The sequence below is a fragment of the Chelonoidis abingdonii genome, chromosome 3 (assembly GCF_003597395.2).
Source record: "Chelonoidis abingdonii isolate Lonesome George chromosome 3, CheloAbing_2.0, whole genome shotgun sequence".
NCBI classification, from domain to species: Eukaryota; Metazoa; Chordata; order Testudines; family Testudinidae; genus Chelonoidis; species Chelonoidis abingdonii.
In genome coordinates, this window is record NC_133771.1 from 22465081 (window position 1) to 22475334 (window position 10254).

Genomic DNA, 10254 nt, shown 5'->3' on the forward strand with positions numbered 1-10254 from the left:
AGTCCAACCCCCTGCTCAAAGCAGGACCAATTATCCTGGCTTCTCTGCTCTAACTTTAGTCTCAGCCCAATTAGAGTTTTTCTTCTCTGTGTCCCTTCATTCCACATCACTACAGAAAAAAGATTTTCTGTTATCCATCTGGCACTAATATATGTGGATGTCTTTTCAAAAGACGTGCTCTGGATCAGTCACATGTTATGGGTTTAATAAAAGAACCACTTAATGACATTCTATGGGCTGTGTTATATAGGAAGTCAGTCACCAGATGAACATAATGGTCCTTTCTGACCTTAATATCTATGAATCTATTAATTTTTCTGCTTCTAGTAAGATAATTCTGGTCATATTTTCTATCATTCACTTTCAGTTGGAATAATAAAGCAATACCGACAAGCACACTCTATTCAGGGAAGTTTATTTATCCACTATTGGCTCCTAATCCGTAACACCAAATTAGCCTTCTTCCTTCTCTGAGCACGTGCTTTATCTTGCCTCCTTTCCCACCTCCTCCCGCACTCTCTCTTCTAACAATTTGCAGTAAAACAGGATAGAAGAAGGCAGAGTTATATAAAGAGAGCCTGGGAGAGACAGGGTGAGTTACCAGCAAAATCGCTCTGATTATAGCGTCATCTGTTTATTTTTATTAATGAACAACCTCAGAGGGGGTGTATATGTTTAGCACTGGAAAAGCAATTACATGTTGTCTGCATCCAGATAGTAGTGTGCTGTTGTAATATTTCACCAGCTAAGCAGCGTCAGGGTTGATTGGTGCTTACATAAGTGACCTCTGAAGAACACAATGTGCTGTTGGGAGTAGTGTGGATGTTTTAGTAAGAAGCACTTCTGTTTGAGTCAGTTTGGAATCAAGTATCAGAGGGGTAGCCGTGTTAGTCTGGATCTGTAAAAGCCGCAAAGAGTCCTGTGGCACCTTATAGACTAACAGACATTTTGGAGCATGAGCTTTCGTGGGTGAATACCCACTTCATTGGATGCATGTAGTGGAAATATCCAGGGGCAGATATATATAGGAAAGCAAGAAGCAGGCTACAGATAATGAGGTTAGTTCAATCAAGGAGGATGAGGCCCTGTTCTAGCAGCTGAGGTGTGAAAACCACGGGAGGAGAAACTGAAACTGATTTTGTAGTTGGCAAGCCATTCACAGTCTTTGTTTAATCCTGAGCTGATGGTGTCAAATTTGCAGATGAATTGAAGCTCAGCAGTTTCTCTTTGAAGTCTGGTCCTGAAGTTTTTTTGCTGCAGGATGGCCACCTTGAGATCTGCTATTGTGTGGCCAGGGAGGTTGAAGTGTTCTCCTACGGGTTTTTGTATATTGCCATTCCTAATATCTGATTTGTGTCCATTTATCCTTTTCCATAGAGACTGTCCAGGAATCAATGTTCCAGCAAAGTGCTGCTGGACATGCAGCTTTTTGGAAAGGATGGAAAATGATGCTACTGGACATGCTGGTGCTCAAACATCCTAGTCCCAGTCTCCTGCCCACATGCCAATGTAAGAAGCTACAATCTGCCTACCCAACCCCCCTTTGAATATAGTGTGTTTTCTTAAATACCTATCCTCAACAGTTTTTTAACAGTTCATGTTAATGCTGCATAGATATCACTTTCCACCACAGAGGAAGATGCATTTTAATAGACAATAAAATAGCTCCTCTTTCATGAATCTGATTCAAATCCCAGTGAAGTCAATGAAGTTGACAGAAAGACTTCCAGTGAGCACTGATGCAGTCCTATAGGCATTGAAGATAGGCCTTATTTGATCGTAACCTGTTCAGACATTTCCAAGAGTTATTTTGTATAGGAAGTGCCTACTATAAAGATTAATCCTATGGTAAGGCATTTATTAGCCTTCTGAAGATCCCTTGATTATGTCTGGAACGGATTTCAGGCCAGCCAGAGAAGCAAATGATTCTAGAGTTTAAACACCTCTATGATGGACTTCATTGTAAAACAGGAAAGTGAACGTAGAGGATGTTTTTATTTATTTACTTTTCTATATATTAACTTGCGCTTCAAAATGCAGTTGTATCAACTCCAAAAAATTAGACCTTCTTTGTTTAGAAAATGTTGAAAGCGAGGAGTCTTTTGATAATATTTTTTCAATTTTTTGTTTAAACAGGAAATTTTCCCATTGTAACAGGGTGCTGGCTAGGAGAAACAAGCCAGCCCCTGTTAGCCCTGTTCCAGAAGAAGAAGGGTCTTAGTTGGGCTGGCTGAGTGGTCATGTCCTAATTACCAGAGTGGATCCACCTGCAGGCCTGGGTAGCCAGCCTGCACTATAAAGCTGGCTAAGAGACAGGAAGCAGGGGGGAGAGAGAAAAGGGAGGAGTGTGGGCTCTAGATCCCTGCTGGCTGGGAAGTTAGTAGTGTCCCAGAGTGTTGGTCTCTGTAAATAATACATGGTGGGAACGGACACAAACAATAAAAGGACACGGGTGCTGCACTTCAGTTGGTCTCTGACTGTGTGTATGGAGGGGCCGGGACAAGGAACCTCTACACCCACAAATAGTTTCAGTTTCAACAAATCAGCATTTTCCAACGAAAAAGCCTTTCATCAAGAAATTCCCCCCATGCCCTAGATCCAAGGGTTAGCCCCACTGCTGCTGTGAAGCTCCAAGGGGCCAGAACACAAAAACTATGAGCTCATCTAGGAGGTCCAAGGTGACCTCTGGCTACTTGCATAATACAATCCAACTAAAAGGCTACAATGCTGGATTCAGACACTGCCAATCTCTCCTGTTGGAGCTGTTTCACTTTTTGTTTCTGGCTCAATGAATATTTACACAGACTGAATCTATAACCTGCCGGGTAGGAGTCTGAGGGTCTAGTCCCTGCATTGGCTGATTCAGTTCAGGGACTTGAGCTGGGGTCTCCCACATCCGAGAACGCTGCCCCAGCTACTGGTTATTCTGGGGTCTTTCTTGTGTTTTTTTCACAACAAATTGCAAAAGGCCTCATTTTCTTTCTGCACTGGAATGAAAACAAACTTCAAAACCTGGCAAATTTTTGCAAAACAGAATTGTTGTTTTTCAGTCAGCCCCAGTTAATGCACTTTATGAGTCACAGAAAAAAACAAATACATATTCTGTGGCAGCCACATCTAATGCCTGACTGCCTCGCGGTGCATAGCTGATCATGACAGAATAGATAGACAGTTACGCAGGGGCACCATGCAGCCGCACGGCTCAATTCTCTCTGAGTGAAATTATAAAATACATTTTTTTCTCCAACAGGAAGCGTAGGGTGACCATACATTCCACTTTGGCCAGGACAGTCCCTTTTTTAAGCCCTGTCCTGGCTGTCCCAACTTTTTTGGCAAAAGTGGGCATTTCCAACTTGATCAGTTGGCAAGAGCAAAGGGGACAAATGACCAATTTGGTCAAAAAGTGAGGTGTGGAGGAATGTGCGGGGGGAGGCGGGGAGCTGCGATGTCAGGCCTGTGCAGGAAGGAAGGCAGGGCTTGGGTGAAGGGCAAGCAGGCCTCCAGCGAGCAGTGACAGCAGCCCCACAGGGGGAGGGGGGCTCAGGCAAGTGGCTCGGGCCAATCTTGCATGGGGGAGGAAGGGCTTGGGCAAACAGCATGGGCCATTCCTGCATTGGGGGGGAAGAGGCGGAGATCTAACCCCATGCAGTGTCCCATTTTCCCTTTGGGAAATAAGGTCACCCCTAACAGCTGGGATGTAAGACTTCTGCTCAGGAAGGAGGGGGCAGCTGCCAGAGATGCTGGGGCCTACCCCGAGGAAGCTTCTCAGCAAAGGCTAGCCAGGAATCACCTAAAGCACAGACCCAGCAACCCCACAGGGAGCGGGGCAAGATTGCTGGGAATAGCTAAGCAGATTTCTTCTCCTCTATCCTGCCAGGCAGGGGAAAGAGACAGGCTTTCTAAGGCCCATGTCATCATCTTGAAAATCTGGAATCCCTGCATTAGTATGAATGGAGCAATGTGGGGAAACCCTCAGAATCATTAGGGACAGAGGTGTCATTTCAGAATAATTCAGGACGGGACCGAGGGAAGTTATTTTAGCATATAAAACATGATATGTGATTATTTTATAGCCTGTGAAGTTGCGGAGGGGTGAGAAATGGAGCTCATAGACCTATAAAAAGTCTGGGGAGCTTATCAAGGTCAGTGGGGGCAACTGCCCCTCCTGCCCCATAGCAAATAACACCCCTGACTTAAAGACCAGAATAGGTGTGACAAGGGAGTGAGGGTGGAGCCTTAGGAGACAATCCAGGGGGCTGCTAGTGAGGGAGTGGAGGCTCTGCTTTGACACCTTGTCCCAGGCCCTGTCAAAGCTACTGCAGACAATGAGGTTGCATGGGTGTCCCTCATGGCCTGTCTGTCCTGCAGCACCTCTGAGTGGTGATGTTTGCATCAGCGTGTATTTGCAGGGCTGGCTGTTAGAAGAACCATCTTCTCCCTTACAAACTGAGCACATCTGTGGTGGACTCCTTTGGCAGCATTAACCGTGGAACACCCTATTACCATTTTTTGGAGTCACTCTTCAGTACAGAACCGCACCCTAAGCCATTTGTACCCATTCGCTTTGTTTAGGTCTCAAGTATTCTACCTCCAAGGCTAGTCAAGTCACCGGGAAATATTAAAGGTGGGACTTTGCCTGGATCTTCCCCAGTCCAGGCCAAGCACAACGGCATAGCTTGAAAATATAACAGTTATTCTGACTTGCATAAGAACTATAAAAAGAGAGTGCACAAAACATTATCCCATTGGAAGTAAGCCCACTGAAGACAATGAGAAAGAAATATACACATTTTAACCTGCCAGCAAAGAATGAAGACAGGAGATTTACATGCTAGGAAGGATGGCCTTGTGTTTAAGGTATTAGCCTGGGAACCTGCAGTTTTGTGTGCAATCCCTACCTCTGCCATTAGCTGGCCTTTGGCAATGATACATGAGGGCATTTTGGACATGTAGCAGGGAACACAAGCATTCGGTTATGAATGCTCTGCAATCCAGAGATGTTCCCAAATCTGAGGATAGCTGCTGCAAGAGGTCTGAAAATTGGGTCCCTGAACTGGGTGCCCTGCCCCATCCGAGTGCTCAGAGACTGAGCTATCCAAAAGGCAGCTGTCCCAGTACCAAATGTGACAGCTGTTGCTAAATGCAAAAGTGTTCCTCCACTGATGTTGGACCCCAAAGCTCTGAGCAGGAAGCTGGCCATGCTCTTTCTGGAAACCCCATACATGACAAGAAGGGCCCACACAGATCACCCCCCATGGCAGAAGAGAACAGAAGATACAAGGGTATTCACTCTACTGGGTAGGCAGGACCATTTCAGAAGCATGAAAGTAAAGTATGTGGCTTTTCAAGGGTTAAAACAGATTAGGAATTGCATCCAGTTTGAAACAGATCCAGGTCCATTTCCTCAGTCAAGAACCTGGCCCACGGATTTTAATGTAAACAGCGAGTGAATAGTCACTATGAGAAAGTGACTCTGGGTGTATTTTCAAAGTGAGAACTTCTTAGTATCCCGAAAGGAAGAGAAATAAATCACAATGAACAAATATTGCCTGACTCAGGGTCTGGAGATCACAAGCTGTCCTGGACATTTTTAAATGCACACCCTTAAATGCCAGGGCAAAGTAAAGAACTTTTAACCCCCCAAATCCTTCAAATGAAGGATCAAATTCTTCCACCGGCTGCATGCAACTGCTGGTGAAGTCAATGGCAGTTGTGCATGTGTTGTGTATCTGAAGGCAGAATGCACAGCTTTGTAAGCAATAGACCTATTAAGTAATAGTACAGAAATCTGACTTCTGCTTGGGCCTGTGGGCATCCTCAAAATTTCTTGTGGCGGGGAGGGATTGTGGTTAGTTACTACAGTGTTGAACTAAGGAAGGGAGAACTGGATTCCATTCCCAGCTATACTGCAGCCTGTGACACTGAGCAAATCCTTTACTCTTCTCCAGAGCCATGTGTAAAAAGGGATAATCCTTATTCACCTTTAAGGTGTTTTTAAATCCCCAATGAAAGGCACTGGTGCCAAATGTTTGTTATTAATTCTCGGGGTGCTTGTTATAAGAACATAAGAATCGCCATTCTCAGTAAGACCAAAAGTCCATCTAGCCCAGTATCCTGTTGTCCAACAGCGGCCAGTGACAGATGCTTCAGAGGGAATGAACAGAACAAATAATCATCAAGTGATCCATCCCCCTGTCATCCACTCCCAACTTCTGGCATTCAAAGCATGGTGTTGCATTCCTGTCCATCTTGGCTAATAGCCATTAATAGATCTATCCTCCATGAACTCTAGTTCTTTTTTGAACTACTTCTGTTATAGTTTTGGCCTTCACAACATCCCCTGACAAGGAGTTCCACCAGTTGACTGTTTGTTGTGTGAAGAAGTACTTCCTTTTGTTTTAAACCTGCTGCCTATTAATTTCATAGAGTGACCGCTAGTTCATGTGTTACCTGAAGGTGTAAATAACATTTCCTTATTCACTTTCTCTGCATCAGTCAAGATTTTATAGACCTCTATCATATTCCCCCTTAGTTGTCTCTTTCCCAATCTGGAAAGACCAAGTCTTTTTAATCTCTCCTCATACAGAAGCTGTTCCATACCCCTAATCATTTTTGTTGCCCTCCTCTGTACCTTTTCCAACTCCAATATATCTTTTCTGAGATAGAGTGACCAAATCCGCTATGTGGGCATACCATGGATTTATATAGAGGCATTATGATGTGGTCAAACCATGGATTTATATAGAGGCATTATGATGTGGGCATACCATGGATTTATATAGAGGCATTATGATATTTTATGTTTTATTATCTATGCTTTTATTAAAGGTTCCTAACATTCTGTTTGCTTTTTTGACTGCCGCTGCACATTCAGTGGATGTTTCAGAGAACTATCTACAATGACTCCAAGATCTCTTTCCTGAGTGCTAACAGCTAATTTAGACCCCATCATTTTGTATGGTACAGTTGGGATTATGTTTTCCAATGTGCATTATCATTTATCAGCATTGAATATATGTTATATTACTACTTTATTTATAGAGACGGATAGTGCAGAGTGCTTTATAGGTGCACAAAAATGGGGGGGTTATAATCTAAATTCAGGAAAGAACCCACGCAAATTGCAAAGCAGGTTATTGTCCATGAAGACTTTCCCACCTCAAGCAGTTATAACACGTCACAAGTAGCGTATGTATCTGCTTAGTGTTGTAACACAAAAATGGTAACTCTGTGAATGCTATCACAGCAGCAACCCACCAGGACCTAATATACAGAAGCCCGGGCAAAACAAGAGACTCTAGGATTATGCCACGTTATTGCGAAGGTCTCCAGGTACCAGCTGATGATTGCTAGAGAGATGTGGACAGTGATCATTGGGAGAAGAAAGAGAATAATTGCACAGAAGACCATCTGAAAGAGTTTACACAGATGTGAAAATGTTAGAGATGAGGCCTAAACCAGATGTCCTGTTCAAAGCACTCCCAAACTTTAGACTAGTTCTGGACTGGATCACCACAACTATTTATCCATGACACACAAGATCTTGAATGTTTGTATATATTTGAGTGCTCCAAACCCACAGCATCTTTCAAGGAAGGAGGTGCAGAGTCTGAGAAATATATGAAGATGTAGACTACCCACAGAAAACAGAGGTAAAGTCAGTCTAATCAATTTATGGCTGCCTGTTAGATCTTCTGTTTTGACTAGTAACAGGTCAGCCTCAAGGATTCATCATCATGGACTGGATAAGCAGCCAGACATTTGGCAATAGAGCTGAACTATCCAATCCCTGACTTTGCAAAATAAGCCTGGCACTCTCACAAACAGACTTTCTTGTGAGACTTCTGGTACTGCTGCTTATGATCCTGGCTGGAAATGCTATGGGTAAAACGGCTCTTGTATTAGTCTAGCAATTGTGTTGCAGTCCCAGCTAGCAGTACAGACAGACAAAACTGAAATGTAAATCTTACCTATTTCAGAGCTTCAAGAGCATGTTAGAGTTAAGCTGTGAAGTCTGGATTCAGCTCTCTACTGAAGAATGGCTATGGTTACAAGGACAGGGTGGAGAAGTTGGTTGTGTTCCTGTCCCTATTGCTGAACAAGTAAAGAACAGGCAGCATTAGAGGAGAGGCACAATTGTGTAGGTTGCCAAGTGAGGACGGGAAAGATGATGGTCCCTAACAAGGACTGAACATCTGAGGTGCTTCAGCAACAATGGTCCCAGGAGACAGCAGACAGGTTTGACGTTTAGGATCACCTTAAATAACGCCTGATTTCTGATGTCAAAACTGAAAGTGTTGCAAAGTACTGAGGCCCATACTTTAAGGCAGTGTGTGGTCCATCAGATGTACTGTAGTAGAACAGAGTGATATATACGCATTTAGTTATAAGCAATTCCCTGTGCATCTCATCATATGATGTTCATCTAACAATCTACCCATTTTACATGACTATAAATTACTGAAGATGATATAATGAGAAGGGGCCTAGATTCAAAGATTCATATATGGGGGATGTGCATGCAAATGATAACGTGGGGTTCCGAACTAAATTTAATTATGGGATCTTTTCATCCACCCACAGTGGTTTTCCCACAAACTGTCATTCTGAAATTCCCAGACTGGGAAACCTTAATTAACAAACCTTGCTAATTAAGCCAAGCCGAGATTTTTTAAAAGTCATTGCTGTCTGGTGGCTGATATGATGGTACGATGCTATGCTGTATTTCTAAAGACATGCAACTGGTTTTGGCAGCATAAGTTACAGACATTCTGAATTCCAGCATCTAGGCTTTCTTTTGCAGCTTCTCATGGCAACAAAGGTTACTAATCGAATGTACCTGCAGTTATTATACCTAGGAAAAGCAGCAAAGTTGATTTTATGTGTTCAATGTTTTCCATGTGGATTTAGAGCTGCTGTAAGATGCCATTCGGACAGCCTCCATCCCTCATGAAGTAATTCTGCCCTGACTTTGAGGGTATCACTTCTAGGGATCAGATGCCTTTGTCTATTCAGTCCCTGATCTCTCTGCTGAGGCTGAAAACAAAGGGACCAGTTGGGCTGGCAGCACCTGTTCATTGGCAACTGGTCTGATCACCAAACATAGAGTCATGAACAATCCTCAGGTGGTTATAACTTTTGGAAATGAGTCTAGTTTCCATCACCACGCCCCTGAACCAACCAGTCCCCTTATTCAGGCCCAATAGTTTTAGTAATGATCATAGAGTAGAGCTTCCTTGTTCCACAGAGAGTTGGTTCTGTAACAAGCAAGCCTTTGAAATCTCCTTTGAGCCCACTTTATTTGGGAATTAGCTCAGTGAACTATTATGAAAAAGCTACGTCTAGGATGAGACTATTTCAGGCAGAGCAGGACAGCACAGCTTCAGCAGGGTTGGGCAGTCAGAGCTCCTACAAAGCAAATTGTGAAGTCCGTGGATATGTCTACACTGCATCTGGGACAAAGCCTCCTAGCCTGGGTCCACAGACTTGCAGGAGCAGGGCTTATGCAAGCACGCTAAAAATGGCAGTGTAGATGCTGCGGCTAGGCTTCAGAGCCCAAGCTCCAGCGGCAGTGTCTACACAGCTATTTCTAGTGTGTTGCCATAAGGCCTGTAGCACAAATCTGTGGACCTAGGCTGGGAGGTTCACTCCCAAATATGGATAAACATACTCAAAAGTCCCAAAAATCCTTTTTAAACAAGATCCACGCTACAGTACTAGTTTTCACACAGGAGAGACTGACCCACGTGCTAGCTAAGCCCATTGCAATAGACAAAATTCTGCCCTCACATATGCACATGTAGCTACTATTTAATTTAATGAAAGTTTGTGTATCCAAGAGCAGAGATTTGCACAAACCACTGATGAGCCTCTGAAAGAGAGGCTATATATCTTCTCACCCTTAAACATCTGGAACTTCATGGCTTTACCATGGATAATAATAGCATTTTTGTCATAGTGCCCTTTACTTTTTCATCACAATAGGTAAAATTAATGTAGTATGGGAAAGTGGGGGGCATTAATATTACTATGCTGATGATTACTGTCTGGTAGAGATTTGTGAATCATGCATATTTTAGTTCACGGACAATTCAAAAAAAATTAAAAAGTTGTTTTGGGTTAAACAGAACACATTTTCTGGTGAATCAAAAAGTCATAGAATCATGAATTTCAAAGCCAGAAGGGACCATTGTGATCATCTAGTCAGATCTCCTGTATCACAGGCCATAGAACTTCCTCAAAATAATTCCTAGA

General features: G+C 43.3%; 1 long non-coding RNA gene across 1 annotated transcript in view; it reads left to right on the plus strand.

The window, feature by feature from the left end:
* Window positions 1-1532, plus strand: part of LOC142046466 (uncharacterized) — a 35599-nt gene extending 34067 nt beyond the window's left edge. Inside the window, exon 3 of the long non-coding RNA XR_012655416.1 lies at window positions 1378-1532. This is a non-coding gene — a long non-coding RNA (uncharacterized LOC142046466). The remainder of the gene's footprint in view (window positions 1-1377) is intronic.
* The last annotated feature ends 8722 nt before the right edge of the window (window positions 1533-10254 follow it).